This window comes from Lissotriton helveticus, chromosome 4_1 (assembly GCF_964261635.1).
Source record: "Lissotriton helveticus chromosome 4_1, aLisHel1.1, whole genome shotgun sequence".
Taxonomy (NCBI): domain Eukaryota; kingdom Metazoa; phylum Chordata; class Amphibia; order Caudata; family Salamandridae; genus Lissotriton; species Lissotriton helveticus.
The window spans coordinates 475710902-475728011 of record NC_136063.1 but is presented as its reverse complement, the minus strand read 5'-3'; positions in this window follow the sequence as shown (position 1 = coordinate 475728011).

Here is a 17110-nt window from a genome sequence, read left to right as displayed (position 1 = left end):
TAAATGCACATGCGTTTTGAAAAAATGCAGGATAATGGCATGCGAGGTCAATGACCTTGCGGGATAATGGTATGCGGACTGAAAGTCTGCGGGATAAAAAATGCGGGAAAATGGCTGCAAACCATGATTAGCAGCAGACTTCCCTGGTGAGCACTAGCTTTACTACAGTGATCTAATGAGCAACTAGAGTGCTAACATTCAGAATTTATGGCAAATGTGTGACACATCTGAATGCCTTCTTGATAGAACCAAAGTAAACAAGCATTGAAAATGCAATAGATTTCGCCCTCGTTTAAGTTAAAGCCATTCTGTTTGTAATGAGGTGGCTTTTTAGCTTTGCTTTTATTAGTGTTTTTAAAACTTTCATGTAAATAACATGCATATGTATGCATATATGTATATGTATGCATGCATTTATATTTATATAGATATGCAGATTATATATGTTTATATATGTATATTACCTACTGGCGATAGTCAGTGGGTATATATAGTTAGGATTTTTTCTCTATGGGATTTCTGAAAATTCTATGTCTAATAACTTTGGCGTTATGTGGACGGAATTGGCTGTAATTTTCAGGAAAATGGCACATTTTGTTTCTGAGCAGCCCCTGAAAATTTGGGGGGGTTTCGTCAAGGGGGGGCCGAGAAAAAAGGGGGGTCCCAAAACGCGTTTTTCCCATTCATTTTTCCATAGGGCGGTTGGACTCACTTTTAGCTCGAACGGCTGAATAGATTTACATGAAACTTGGCAAAATTGTAGATATGGTTTGCCCGACGTGCCTTTGCTATGTCTCAATATATGTGCTCCAGTGGATTTTGAGAAATTAACGTTTAAAAAAATATATATATCTGTGACAGCGCTCCGGTTAGCGCCCCGGTTCGCGTACCTGACGCGTAACGGAACTTCGCGAAGCGAAGCTGATTTGCTCTCCGGTGTCTGTCAACATTCTAAACAGTCCGGAGCGGCCGCCATCTTGTCTCTCGGTACGATCGAGAGACAAGATGTGGTGAAAAACGAAGGGGGAAATGAAGGAAAGGGGGCAAGGTAGACCACTCCTGACCCCCTAGGATTGATGAGGGGGATATTAAAGTGCCCCGCGGGGCAAAAAAAATAAAAAAAAAAATTTTGGCGATTTTACGCCGTAGAGGCGCGTCCCGGTACGCGAACCGGGCAGCTCACCGGGCAGCTCACCGGGCAGCTCACCGGGCAGCTAACCGGGCAGCTAACCGGCAGCGTAGCTGTCAACATTGTAAACAGTCCGGAGCGGCCGCCATCTTGTCTCTCGGTAGGTTTGAGAGACAAGATGTGGTGAAAAAAGAAGGGGGAAATGAAGGAAAGGGGGCAAGGTAAACCCCTCCTGACCCCCTAGGATTGATGAGGGGGATATTAAAGTCCCCCGCGATTTTTCGCGGTAGAGGCGCTTCTCGGTACGCAAACCGGGCAGCTAACCGGCAGCGTAACGGGAGTCCGCCATCTTGTGTTTTTGGAGCGTCCGGTTCGCGTACCGGGTAGCGTCCCGGTAAGCGTAACAAGGGGAAAACCAAGAGAAACAGTAAAAAAAAATTAAGGGAATAGATTTCCAGCAAACTTGGCAAAATTGTAGGGACTGTTTGTTTGATGTGCCTTTGCAAGGCCTCAAGATATGTGCACGTGTGGATTTTGTCTAATTAAGGTTAAAAAAATATATATATCTGTAAGCGTGCTCCGGCACGCTTACGTTACGGGTTTTGTTTGCGCTGCAGAGCCGATACGTCACGGTTATGCGACGCGTCATGAGGCGTCTCACGTGGCTACGTGATACGTCACGTAATAAAGAATATATTTTACAGCTATAGATATTAGCTTTTAAAAAACCAATGAAATTCACTGAAAAAAACCATAGGTTATAGACCATATATAGTTAGGAATTTGCATTTACAAAACCTTGAAAATTCACTGAAAAAAACATAGGTTAGAGACCATATATAGTTAGCTGGACATTTTATTGACATAAAACCAATGAAATTCCATATATAGTTAGTTGCACTAACTATATATCGCGCACCCGCAATCCACTGCTGATGATGTCACATATTACATCATTCATGACATGGTCAGTGACATCACTGATGACATCACTGATGACATCTCAAATGACATCACTGATGATATCACTGATGACATCTCAAATGACATCACTGATGACATCATGACACACCAATACCAGTTACTACATACGCACTCACTGATTCCTACGTCTACACACACATTCACTCATTCACCCATACAATCACTCATACATACAGTCACTCATTATTACAACACTATCATATGCACTCATACACCTATGCAGACACTCACACACTGCCACTCATCCATGGAGTTACTCACACACCTAGTCAGTCCTGTAAAGAATCAATCACACTTCCATTTCCTCATCTATACAGTTAAACACAGAACACCATACTTCAGTGACATCACTGATGACATCACTGATGACATCTCAAATGACATCACTGATGACATCTCAAATGACATCACTGATGACATCATGACACACCAATACCAGTTACTACATACGCACTCACTGATTCCTACGTCTACACACACATTCACTCATTCACCCATACAATCACTCATACATACAGTCACTCATTATTACAGCACTATCATATGCACTCATACACCTAGTCAGTCCTGTGAAGAATCAATCACACTTCGATTTCCTCATCTATACAGTTAAACACAGAACACCATACTTTTCACACATATACTAACACATACTTACTCTCTTATACAATCACTGATACAAGTACACATTGATATGCACAGAGTCACACACCTCCCAGCCAGCCACACACACACTCAGTCTTCCATACATCCACTCATTCTTCAATATGTAAAACATATTTAAACTTTACAAAAACACACAGACACTAGATGATGTCATCGGTGATGTCATTTGAGATGTCATCAGTGATGTCATCAGTGATGTCATTTGAGATGTCATCAGTGATGTCATCAGTGATGTCACTGACCATGTCATGAATGATGTAATATGTGACATCATCAGCAGTGGATTGCGGGTGCGCGATATATAGTTAGTGCAACTAACTATATATGGAATTTCATTGGTTTTATGTCAATAAAATGTCCAGCTAACTATATATGGTCTCTAACCTATGGTTTTTTCAGTGAATTTTCAAGGTTTTGTAAATGCAAATTCCTAACTATATATGGTCTATAACCTATGGTTTTTTTCAGTGAATATATATATATATATATATATATATATATATATTCACTGAAAAAACCATAGGTTTCACACCAGTTATAGTTAGGAATTAGCATTTAAAAAACCTATTAAATTCACTGAAAAAACCATAGGTTTCACACCAGTTATAGTTAGGTGGAAATTTACCTCGCATAAAACCATTGAAATTCCCACGTTATAGTTAGTTGGACTCACTATACCTTGCACGTGCAATGCACTGCTGATGATGTCACATATTACATCACTCATGACATGGTCAGTGACATCACTCATGACATCTCAAAAGACATCACTGATGACATCATCCAGTGAATGTGTATCTTTCTGAAAAATAAATATTTTTTATATATGTATATCTAAAGGTCGATGGAAGAATAAATGGGTAAATAAGTGTCTAAATGGATGTTTTTGTTTGTAAAATTGATTGGTTAACTGACTTATTAAGTGTATCTTAGTGAATACATATATTAGCGAGTAATGTTTAAATATTTAAATATATGTATCAGTGTCTCACTTTGTGTATAAGTAGCTGCATGGGTTGGTGAGTAGCTACATGTGTGTATATGGGTTATTAGTTGTTTTTTTGAGTATCAGTATGAGTGTCTGTATGGTTTGGTGGGGGGTATTACTCAGCGCATAGATGCATGAATGACTGACTCACTGTTTGTATGTGTTTTGAAGACAGCATGTGTGCAGGACTGTATGGGTGGATGAGTGTGTGTATGGGTATGTTACTGAGTGAATGACAGTATCAATAGTATCTTTATGAGTAACTACATATGTTTTAATCTAGTATATGTGAGTATTGATGTATAGAAGTGAGTATATGTGAGAGTGAGAGATTGGAAGAGTTCCTGTTTAAATAAGTATGTGTTTCTATAAGTAATTGCTTAAGAGAGTAAGTATGTGTAAGTTTCCGTAGAAGTAAGTGTGGTAGTGTGTGTATAGCTTTATTTACATGTGTGAGTATGTGTGTGAGTAACTCTATGGATGACTGTCGGTGTGTAACAGGATGTATAGGTGTATCAGTACATATGATGAGTGAGTACATGTATGAATGACTATATAGAACTGTTAGTGAATGAGTGGATGTGTATATAGATGGTGGAATTACTGAATAGGTTGTTGTAACTGGTAATGGTATCTCCATTTTTTTGAAAATTTTAGTTTCTATTTTTGAATGTGTGTATCAAAGGTTATATTACGCTGAGAGGAGGTCTGCCACTCTTTCACAAGGATGATATCATCAGTGATGTCATTTGAGATGTCATGTCATGAGTGATGTCACTGACCATGTCATGAGTGATGTAATATGTGACGTCATCAGCAGTGCATTGCGGGCGCGTGAGTTATAGTTAGCTGAACTAACTATAACGGGGGAATTTCAAAGGTTTTGTATGAGTGAAATGTCCAGCTAACTATAACATGTGTGAAACCTATGGTTTTTTCAATGAATTTGCAATGTTTTTTAAATGCTACTTCTTAACTATAACGTGTGTGAAACCTATGTTTTTTTCAGTGAATGGCAAAGGTTTTGTAAATGATAATTATTAAATGTATTAATTGATATATTTTTTTATACCGATTTACTACATTATTTTAAACTATTTATTTTTAGATATTTTATTTTTTAAATTACATTACATATTTTTAATATAAATTGAAAAAAAATGTTGATAAAAATATTTAAATTGTAATATATATTTTTTTAATTTATATATATATTATATAGCAGACAATGATATTCTATGAAAGGAAATTCAAGTTACTGGTAAGTACAGTTAAATTTACTTTTCAGGAATAGTAGTGAGCTAGATTGGGGAATTAATTCCTCTTCAATCCTGAGGTCCCCTGTGAGCCAACTAGCCCACCAGCTACCTGCAGTATGCGCCAGGCAGCTGTGTTGCAGAGAGGTGTTCAAAGGGCACGCCCCCTTTTTACAACACTCTGCAACACAGCTCTGTGGCGCTTACTGGAGATACCAGTTGGACTAGTTGCCCCCTAGGGGACCTCTGGATTGAACAGGAATTAATTCCCCAACTTAAAACGCGCCTCATGGCATGTTTGCACTCACATCACCTCAAGCCCCACCCCCTACCTTCACCACTGTGCTAACGCGCCCTGTAGAGTGTTCTAAGTTGGGGGATTAATTCCCCTTACATACTGGGGGTCCCTGGGGGCAACGAGCCCACCGGGAACCTCCAGTATACGCCAGGAGGCTACGTTGCAGAGGTGTAATGAGGCCATGCCCCTTTTTACACCTCTCTGCAACGCAGCCCCCGGACGCGTTTGCAGAGGGGGGACTAATTCCCCTTGCATACTGGGGGTCCCTGGGGCCAACTAGCCCACCAGGAATCTCCAGTATGCGCCAGGGAGCTGCATTGCAGAGAGGTGTAATGAGGCCACGCCCCTTTTTACACCTCTCTGCAACACAGCCCCCTGGCGCGTTTGCAGAAGGGGAACCAATTCCCCTTGGAACCTCCAGTATGCGCCAGGGGACTGCGTTGCTTTGCCCCGGGTGTGGCGGTCCCTGGGGCAGTGTGGGGAGGGTTGGGCCCCCCCCCACTTCTTTTTCACTATGCCCCTGGGATTTGGTCTCCCTGGGGGGTAATTTGAAAAAAAAGCAGATCGGGTTTTTTGAAAACAAATGTGGGGCCTTGGGGGTCCGTGTGGGACCACCTGGGCAGGCCTAGGGGGTCAGGGTGTTTCTACCCTGCCCCCTTTTTGTGTTCTACATGTTTGTTTTTCTGCTTTCTTGTGCCTTGGTCTACTGAGCACAAGATGGCTGCCAACACTACCTGGTTTGGTGTGTTGAAAGCCAATGAGCATGCAGCTCGTGCTCGGGAAGGTACTCGTACCGTACGCGTACCCTGCGATTTTTAAAAAAAATATTTTTGTTATTTTTATTTTTGGAGCCTTGGGGGTCCTTGTGGGACCCCCTGAGCAGGCCTAGGGTGTCAGGGTGCTTCTACCCTGCCCCCTTTTTGAGTTCTAAACATTTGTTTTTCTGCTTTCTTGTGCCTCAGTCTACCGAGGCACAAGATGGCTGCCAACAATTTCTGGTTAGGAGTGTTGACAGACAGTTGACAGCCAATCAGCATGCAGCTCATGCACAGGAAGGTACGCGCGCCTAGATATATATATTTTTTTTCTTTTGATTTTCTCAGGAACTACTGAAGGGATTTACACCATTTGAGCAAAAGCGTGATCTGCGAATCAGACTCTACCATTTTGCCAAATTTCTTGTAATTCCGTGTAGCCGTGTCTAATCGTCCTATGGAAAATAACATGTGGAAAACACGTTTTGAGACACCCCCTTTTTTCTCAGCCCCCACTTGACGAATCCTCCCAAAGCTTTCAGGGAAGGAGCGGAGCAGAGCAGGCCATCTTCTTTGAGAAATTCGCGAAGATTCATCAACCGGCGCCAAAGTTATTCCCAATAGAATGTTGCGGATTTCCTATGGAAACTAGGTCCTAACTATAACTACCCACTGGCGACCGCCAGTAGGTTATATATATATATATATATATATATATATATATATATATAATGCCGGCATTTGTAAAGCGCACAGCTACCTCCACCGGAGGTGTCCCGGCGCTGTCCATATACCGCTTAGGAACACTTCCTTGCTTTTTCCCTGTGAAATGTTCACTCCTGGGCACCCCCAAGGTGAAGCCAGGCATCCCAGCGCTTTTGGGGCCGTTGTGGAGAATAAGCAAGCTATTGCCCAGAGTTGCAGAGTGGGACCCATGATTAGAATAGGCACAGAGGCAAGAATTATTAGGTCCGAGGAAATTGAGCCCAAGAAGCGCCGAGGCGGGTATTGAACCCTGGTCCCAGACCAGACCTCTGCATCAGGGTCTGCCGCTCCAACCATTGAGCCACACTTCTCCACGGTAGCCAGACACAATATCGAAAAAAATATATAGAATGGACAGAAGATCGAATCCAAAATATAGAATGGACATGACATAATATTGTGGTTTAAAATATCAACAGGCAGGTAAGTTATATCAACTGTCAAAATATCGACGTACATAATATAAGCATTAAAATATATCGAATGTTTAATAATATCGAATTTTTTGAGTGCTTTGTATGTTAGTGTATGTGTTAAAAGTATATATTATTTTTGTAAAGTATGTTTAATTTTTTTTAAAGTTAAGAAATGTAAATAAAATAATGTTTGCGTATTTTACTTCCTTAGAGGGAATAGGGTGGGAAGCAATTTGATAAAAATATATTTTTTTTAATTAATTAAAATTATTTGGATATATGTTAATTTTTATGTAATTTAAATTCGTAGCGGGTTGTCGGTGTATAGGGGAATAGGGTAGGAAGTAATTTAATTTCAATTAAATATGGTATTAATTAATAAATGTATATTTAATAATTTATACTATTACGTTAATTCATTTATTATGTATGCATTAAAATGTGACTAATAATAAATAATTAATTGGTAATTATGTTAATTGTGTTAAAAAATAATTAAAAAGTAATTACAAAGATATTAATTATAAAAATATATTTTTTATATGTTAATTGTGTATGTTTTTTAGGACTGGGTTGAGGGTTGATAGGGGAGTAGGGTGGAAAGTAATGACATTTTAATGAAATTCTGTAATAATTTAAAATTAATATTTATTAAAAGTTAGGAGTCTGCCGAGAAAAGATGGCGGTCGCACCTTGAGTGCGCTCCTGGACACCTCCACCCTCCGCTCGTCATCCGGCCAAGAAGAGAGCCACTTACCCACATCTCATTGCCCCCGGGAAAGCCGTGCACCCTGCTGCTTGCCTGGCGGCCCAATTCTGGCAGCGGGGTCCCGTCCTGGGGTGAATCGTCTGCTCGGCGGGTGCTGGCCCAAGATGGCGGTGCGGCTGTATTAACAGCAGCATTCTGAAGCGTTGGAACCCTCGGAGTCCCGTTACGGGGAGCGGTGAACGGGGGCATCCAGAGTGATATCGAGGGTGCCTGACGGTGTGCCGTGGGTGCTGGAGCGCGGGACCGGCCTTCCAGGCAGGCTGAGCACGGCAGGGTGCCACCAGGCAGGTTCCTCCCGCTGGGGGCCGCTGTTATCATCTGGGGACCCCATGGCAGTCTGAGCCCTTCGGCCGCTGTGTGGGGCGGCGGGCTCGCTGGCTGATGGAGAATTCTGCTACCGGCCTGGGTGCGGGCGCACCGCTGTGGAGCTTGGCCGTCGCTGTTGCCTTCTGAAGCCCCGCTGCAGTCTGCGCCCTTCGGCTGCTGTGTGGGGTGGCGGGATGGCTGCGGAGTGACGGCCTGGGTGAAGGATAGCCCTGCTGTTGTCTGGGGCCGACATCTGCCCCGGCCTGCGTGCGGGTGCACCGCTGTGGGGCTCGGCCGTTCTGCTGGACGTACACATCCTGAGGAGCCGGCTCAGCCGCATCACTGGCGGTAAGTCCCGGCTGCAGGAGGGGGCCCCGTAGTGGACGGGAGGGGCCCCCCTCTGCGAGCACGGGCGGCCTAACCTGGGAATCGCTTTGTGCCCCTCAACACCGGGGCGGGGTGGTCTCGGACGCTTTTTCGGGCAGCGGTGCTGCACTCCTCCCGTCTTCGGGCCTGTGGCCTTGACTGCGCTGGGCCTGGGCTCCTCCTGGCCTCCCAGTGACGTTGTATCCACCATCCTACTTGACTGGGTGGTGCTTTATGAGGGGGTGACCGGCCGCATATATATCGGGAGGCGAGGAGGATCCTCTCCTGGGCCTTCCTCCATCCTGGGCCTTCCTCTATCCTGGGCCCACCCTTGGGGTTCTGGGGTACAGCTTCCATTCTTCCCGCCCTCCTTGGCGGCCAGCCTGACCACTGGGCCCCTTTCCTGGGAGGCCTAAGCCTTTTGCTACATTCCTTCGGATTTCTTGAGCTTGGGACGCCTCGAGTTGGCCTGGCTGCTGCTCCTTTCTTCCTGGGACGGTGCGGTGGAGTTTGGGGTATTCAGCTGGGCCTCCTGAACAGCGTGAGGGTCCTCCGGTGAGTCCTCCCCCCCTGGCCTGCCGTCGGAGCCTGGAGATCCGCACCTAGGACCCACGTCTTCTAACCGGATGTCCTTGCCCCAGCTGGTTAACGCGCGGGCGGCCTCGGTGGGCCCACCACCTCCACCTCGGGTGGCTCCTTAGACCCTGGACCCTCTGGGCGATATGGTGGCCGGCCCCTGGAGTGTGCATCTCGAGTCACTCGGAGACTTTTCCATCTGGCCCCGGAGGTCCGGCCATGTGCCCGAACGGTCCGGCCAGGACCCCGGCCACTCAGACCAAGATGGACCGCTTCACAACCACCAATGGTGGGGCCACGGGGGGTGCCGCTGAAAAGGAGGCATTGCCGCTGTCCGATCTTTCCACCATCCTGCAGGCCATCCACACCTCGCAGTCCTCAGTTGACGGCAAAATAGCAGAAGTCTGGGTAGACATGACCCTCATTCGGCAGGACCTCAGAAATGCCACGGCCCGGATAACTGAAACTGAATTCCGTATATCATCTGTGGAAGGCGACGTTCAGCAACTCAAGGGGTAGGTGGCGCGCCTCCAGGCTCACACTCAGGAGCTGCATCGGAGGGCAGAGGATGCCGAAAATCGATCGCGCCACAACAATCTTCACCTGGTGGGATTTCCGGAGGGGGCAGAGTAGGGCCGCCCCGCTGAATTCGTTGAGACCTAGTTGAGGTCCTGGCTCCCTGAGGGCTCCCTTTCCCCCTAGTTTGCAAATGAACGGGTGCACCGATCCCTCGTGCCGGGACCTCCGGCGGGCGCCCCGTCCAAACAAAATGAGAATCCTCAACTACAAGGACCGCGATTCCATCTTGGCTGAAGCCCGCAAGCAGCGACGCCTCCCTTATGAGAACCATTCAATCTTGATCTTTCCAGACTACACTTGAGAGGTCCAGGGCCAGCGCCGCTCATTTGGGGAGGTCAAGCAGAAGCTACGGGCCCTCAACATCCAATTTCGGCTCCTCTTTCTGGCACGCCTCCGGGTGGTGTTCGATAATAAAACTGTTCTTCGACTCCCTACGGATGCATAGACCTGGGCCACGGAGAAGCGTCCCATTCGGCCAACTGACCAACCTCCTCTCCAGAGTGGTGCAGATGGCGAGCCCACTCAAGTTGGCCCGCCGGAACCAAGACCCTAGCACAACAGCTCACGTAGGCGCCTGAGGCACAGGAGGACCCGATCTGACTCCCCGCCCGGGAGGCTGGGCCATCCCCTGAGGACCTCTGGTTCCTCTGGCCGCCTGGGACGCAGGAGGGCCTCACCTGCCTCTTCCATGCCTGCTCTCCCAGACACTGACCTTTCCTGCAGCTCAACACTTCTCAGCAATCAAGTCTGAGTCTGCCCCGGCCCGCCGGGCCTGGCTCCGCGGCCAGAGGCATAAACTAACCTAACTGTTCTCTCTATTCTTGGACTTAAATATGGACATCCTACTACGAGGAGGGGTCCTCTATGCCTTGTCTGATCCCAAGCGTTTTAGTTTGGTCCTGTAGTGTAGTTTTGTTAGGGCGACAGATGCTTCTGTTCCTGAAGTATAGGGTGGGGGTAGGATGGGAGTGGGGGGGGACCGTTGTCCCCAGTTTTCTGTTCTTTGTTCTGAGTTTCCTTTTTGTTTCACCATACCAGTTTCACCATACCAGCTCTTCCTTGTTCATATACATCATACACATTCCCTCGACCGACTGCCTTCGGCTCCAGGATGTCGCAATCTATCCGACTCCTCCCTGGTAATGCTCACCTTGGGTCCCCCTCCTGCCACAATGCATCAGACCTGGAGGTTGAATGCGTGGTTCCTCCAGGACAGGGACTTCCGGAAAGTGGTGGGACAGGAACTTCAACATTACTTCCACACCAATGAGGGGTCGGTGTCATCGCCGGGTTCTTTGTGGGAGGTGGGCAAGGCCATGATCGTGGACTGGCCAAAGGGCAACTCAAAGCCTAGCGGCATGCGCAGTTGGACAAGCTCACTTCATGCGAGGCACAGGCCTTACGTCTTGAACGGTCCACCGCCCAAAACCCTGACGCCTCGGACGTGAGACTCCTCACCTACATGTTATGTAATGTAATGTGTATACTTGTAAAGTGCACTGTTGCCAGCCGGCGTCCTGGCGCTGTATACCACTGGGGAACCCGTCCTAGCTTTCCATGTAGGATGGTCCCTGCTGGGAATCCCCAAGGTGGAGCCAGGCATCCCCGGCGTTGATGGGGCCGTTGTGGAGATTAGGCAAGCTAATGCCCAGAGTTGCCGAGTGCGACCCCTGGTTAGAGTAGGCACCGAGGCGAGAATTATCGAGTCCGCTGACCCTGGTCCACGACCCTGCTGCGTTGGGAATCCAACCCTGGTCCCGGGCTGACTTCTGCTTCCGGGTCTGCCGCCTCTAACCAGTGAGCCACACCACACCTACACATGCGAAGAGATTCGACAAGTGTCGATGGACGCGGCCAAACTCCTCTGGCGCTCTTCTATTGCTAGGGTGTATGGATGGGGAGAGAAGAATGACTCCCTCTCCACAGATTGGCCACATACCCCAGAGTGAACCATATAGTCCCTGTTGGACTTGGGCCTTAGGGCAGGTTCACCCCTAATCTTTTTGCTTTTGTTTGTGACCCAGAGTTAGTGATTTTTGGGTCTCTGCGCACTTTTTCCCTGTGTCCCAGAGTAAAGTGCGTGCGTGTAGTATGGCTGGCCTGCCCTCCCATAGGAATGCATGGAGAATGTGTGTGTCCATGTTAGTTCCTGATGTGTGGGGAGTGCAGGCTCGAGTTTGGTATGTATGAACTCGTGAGAATGAATGCTGCGCAATGGTATGTGCGGCTTGTATGTGTCTAGAAGGGAAGTGCTACTTCTGGACATTGATGTATGTGTGCAGTGAGGATGCTGGAGGGTGATTGGCTGGAGCTGGCTGGCATGACCGCTCCAGGAAGTCTGGATGGGTCTGCCCGGTGGTGAGTGTGAGATCAGCATGAGTGATGTGTGGGAGGAGTGCACCTGGGTCCTGGATGGGCTGGGTTTTTCCCCACACAATGCTGGCTCCGCCCCCCTGTGGTGTGTCTAATGACCCTAGCCTCCCCAGTGAATGAAAGGGGTGGTTGGGCCATCAAGGGTACTCCCAAGCCAGCTGCAACTGGTTTCCCCCCACCCTGCACCCTGAAACAAAGGATTTCACAGTATAAGAAGGGGCTGTGTCCCCTTACAATTTGTTCTACTTTTGGATCCTTGCCAGAGGGGGCTGTTGCTGCTGCTGGGGCCAGGAGGACCGCCACTTGGCTTGTCTCCCTGCCTGGAGACCCAGTGTGCTGGCTCTGGCCCAGCCTCGCCCCCCTGCCTGCCTCCAGACCTTGCTGGAGCTTTGCTTTTATCCCTAAGCGCTGGGAGCGCTTTTTCTTGCCTGCTAGCGCTGTGGAGCGCTTTATTTTACCCATTGCGCTTCGAGCGTTTTATACTGGGCAGCCGGTGCCCACCCGGCATCTGCCCGTCTGGTTTTGTCGATTTGCGGCAGAGCGAGTGCCCACCTCGCCTTGTCTTTAATTTAAGAGCCGGTGCCCACCCGGCATTGCCCCGCTATTATTTTATTATTTACGAGCCGGTGCCCACCTGGCATTGCCCCGAGGTCACCGCCGCAGCCCAGGAGCATTGGAATCCGTTGCCGGGCCGCTGCCTAGTGCGACCCGGAAGTGCTTGACCGACCGGCCAATTGCAGCGCGGCCCGGGAGAGGCGAACCAGAAGTCCAGCCCCCCACCGAGCCACGAGAGGAAGGAAGCAGCCGGTGTGTCCTGCCCGAGGCTCCCGATCGAAGGGAGAGCCCCGGGACGAGTGTAGAGGAGCCGCATCCGCGGCCCCAGTAGAGCCGCCGCCGCACAGGAGAGTCCCGGTGAGTGAGCGAGGGCTTCGTGCTGGGAGCCGCCTGGTTGGGTGAGCGGCCCCGAGGGGCAGCGGGCCGCTCCCACGCTTGCAGGGGCAGTTTCCTTTTGCCTTGAGCGGCCCCAGTGGCAGAGGGCCGCTCCAACGAGCGACGAGGCATTTTCTTGGTTGGAGCCACGAGGGCTCCAGAGGCCTCATCATTCCCGAGCCTGCGAGGCTCGAGGCGCCCACTTTGATTTAGAGCCCAGAGAGGCTCTGGGGGCAATTTGTGATTTACGAGCCAGAGAGGCTCCTGAGCCTTTTCATTGTTAAAGAGCGCTGAAGCTCTTTAGTGCCAGCATATCTGCTTTGTGAGCCCTGAGAGGCTCTGAGGGTGCCAGTTCCTTTGCGAGCCCTGAGAGGCTCGAGTGCCCATTCCTTGTTCCTGAGCCCACGAGGCTCCAACGTTGGCCTAGCTGTGATTTACAACTGTCCAGCACTTAGTGGACAGTTGCTACGTTTAGGCTTTGTTCTTGGCTGCCTGCGCAGCCTCCCCTGACATTGAGACTCAGGGCATTTCAGCCCTTTCGAGGCCAGTTGGCCTGGGGGACAATTCTAGTGTTGTGCTACGTGCACCCTGAGCAATTTAATATTTATTGCTGATGTGATTCTTGCGCAAATGTTCTACCTGCACCTCTGAATGTGTTTTAATACCTCATGTGCCATGTTCTTTATGTTTTATCCCCTTTGCTAAAAGTGACCTGCTTAGAGGATTGTTTGATATTACCTTTGCTAAAAGTGACCTGCTTAGGTAATTCTTTATGCTTTTATTCCCCTTCGCTAAAAGTGACCTGCTTAGAGGAATATTGATGGTTTATTGCCTTTGCTAAATGTGACCTGCTTAGGTGATTATTTTAGGTTTCCTTCCCTTTGTTAAATGTGACTTGCTTAGGTGATAGGTTTTCCTTCCATAGGTCCTGATGATAAGGTCCTAGTTCCCTGCGTGATTTCCCTACAGTGTTTAGGGGGGCGTAGGAGGTATTTACCCTTTACCAGTAGTTACTGGTTATATGCTACATTTACTATTTCTGTGTTACATTCATTATATGTTTATGTGCTAAGTGTTATACCTACAAGTATTATCTCTAAAAAGTGCATACCCCTGACAGTGGTCCAGGTGGCCCTGTCCTGTACGTAATCCCTTGTAAATCTTGCCCGTGCCTGTTGGCACATTGTAAAGTGTGTGTGTTATCTAATGTGTTTTTATTATTATAATATAAAGGCTATTTTTGATATAACCTTGTGTGGAGTTTCCTTTGTGGTGGGCCTAGGGTGTTGTCGCTGGGGTGCGCGCGCAAACGCTTTACACATCGCCTCCGAGATTAGCCTTGCTGCTCGCGTCACGTTACCTAGAGGGTGAGCAGGGGTTATCTTGGTGTGTGACTCCCTTGCCCTGACTTAGAAATGGTGATCCCTGACTGACCTTGGCGTGAGCATTGGCCGGCCGGGGGTCCCGTTTCTAACAGTCCCCAAAATCATAGCTCAAGACGGCTCGGTATGTAACTCCTCCGCCGGCATGGCCCAGGCCTTCGCTCGAGGTGAAAATCCAGACGTTTTGAGCTCTTTGTGATGCAAACAGACTCCTTGCAGTAAACGACCATCTGTGCTGTTAATCTCCAGGAATAACTGCTCTCTGCATCCACCACAACAATCTGTCAGCAGCAACACTACACGTTAACTTCAGAAGTGAATCTCCTACGCCATCTAGCTCTTTGCGCCACAACAGGATCTGTTTACGACGCCCAATCTGTGCCTCGTGACAACTATCCCCTTGCGGCACACCACCAACCTGAAACTCCAGCTGCGGCTCCTCGCATATAATTGGACTTGAGAAGGTAAACTCTTCAGTAGGACCAATCCCTTTACTCGACACTCACACTATTGCGGTCACCTTGAACTTGGACTTTGATCCGGTTCATCGCGACCAGATACCCATGAGTGGTGCTTTATGTTTTTTTGGACCTATTTTCAGCCCAATGTTTAAAAACTCATAACTGTTGTTCCACTTATTAGATTTTTGTCATTTTATTTATTAATATTAATTGTATTTTTCTAAATTTTGAAGTTTTTCTTGGGGTGGTTTTACACTTTATTGCGGTTTGAGTGGTGCATAAAGACTTTAGACATTGTCTTTAGGCCCAAGCTACCAGAGGGTTAAACACAGGTTTATTTAGTGACTTTTTGTAATTCACCCAGACGAAGACAGGGTTTAATATTAGAGTGGGGCTAACGCCCCTATCAAATAATAGCTCAATTCCTTACATGATCCTAAAGATATTTTGAGTAGAGCCCCCATACCCTGTAAAGTCAGTTTAAATGCATGCCTCGTTTTCAGCAATTCTAGTGCCTAATACGCTTTTATTTTAACTATTGGATAATAATTGTCCAATGATTCCTTGGAGCAAAACCCCTATGCCACCCAAAACATGAATTTCAAAGCCTGACGATTGTTACGTTATCAACCATTATTTGCTTTAAAATACATATTTTGTCACAAATTGTTCTCTCTTATGGAATAGCCCCTAACTCCTTGTTAAATTAAATTTCCATTAGATCCAGACTTCACCAATGTCATAGGACAAAAGTGTTTTCCAATTTACCACTTGGCAGTTATTTGTCCACAAATTAAGTGGGGAATAAATTAGAAACCACCAAATAAATTTGACTTTCAAACTAGCCAAAATTTCAGCAATGTAATTTGTTCAATGTACGCTCACTGCCCAAATTTTTTCCCAAAAGTTCCTTTGAGATAAACTCCACATCTGCTCAAAAAGATATAATAAATGCTGCCCAGGCCTTACCCAATATTATGGGCCCAACTTTGCTTTAAACTGTATCAGTTGCCACTACCTCATCAAAGACACACCAGGGGAGCTCACTACTACTGGAAGTCAATTAAAGGATGTACTGGCTGCTACCTAGGATGCTGTGGTTGTCATCCGACTGGTTTTCTACCACACCACCATTATTGTGATGTCCCAGCCGGTACAAAAATATGAGAAATCACCTAAAGTCTGTATTTTACCTAACCTGAACATATTTCAAACAGAAAATATTAATAGAAAGCACTTTTAAATGTGTCATAGAGCTGCGTTATTGATACACGACAAATAATAAAGGTAAACAAAGATTGAAAAGTCATGCCATGCTTTAAATAAATACATATGATTTTGTTTACAGTCCTATTTCCTATCCCGTTCAGGACTTTGCAAACACTTAAAAACAACATATGCTGGTATTTTTCTCTTGGAAAGGTGGCAACCCTAAGTGTTGTTGGCACTTCTAGCATGGCCATTGCTACCCCTTGTTGGACTTGGCCCTTTTTGCAAGGTCATCCAAGAACTTTTTGCCTTCCTCCTGACCTGTTGTTGGTGGTTTTAGGACTCTGGGCACTTTATCACTTCTGATCAGTGCTAAAGTGCATGTGCTCTCTATGGTAAACTTGGTAAGATTGGTCTACCCCTATCTGCCATATTTAATTTACCTGTCAGTCCATTGTACAGTGGTATCTCATATACCCATGGCCAGTAAATTAAATGCTACTGGTGGGCTTGCAACGCTGCTTGCACCTCCCACCAAAGTAGTCTTTCAAACTTGTCTTAGGCCTTTGCCACTGCAGGGCCTGCGTGCACAGTTTACTGCTGCTGTGACGTGGCACATAAAATGGTTGCCACGTCTGCGACTCCCCTTTTACTAAATATCAGTCACCCCTAAAGTAGGCCCTAGCTATCCCTTTGGGCAGGGAGCGTTGTAGGTAAAAGGTAGGACATGTGCCTTAACTGTGTGGCATGTCCTGGAAGTGACAAACAGCCTATTTGGTTTCTCACTGCTGAGAGGATGCCCTCTCACCGGGATGCATTGAGGATTCCCTGATATGTGTTTCAGTGGTAATTCCTGACATGAGAGGGGAAGCTGCGTCAAGTTTTGTATAGTGGTGATAAAT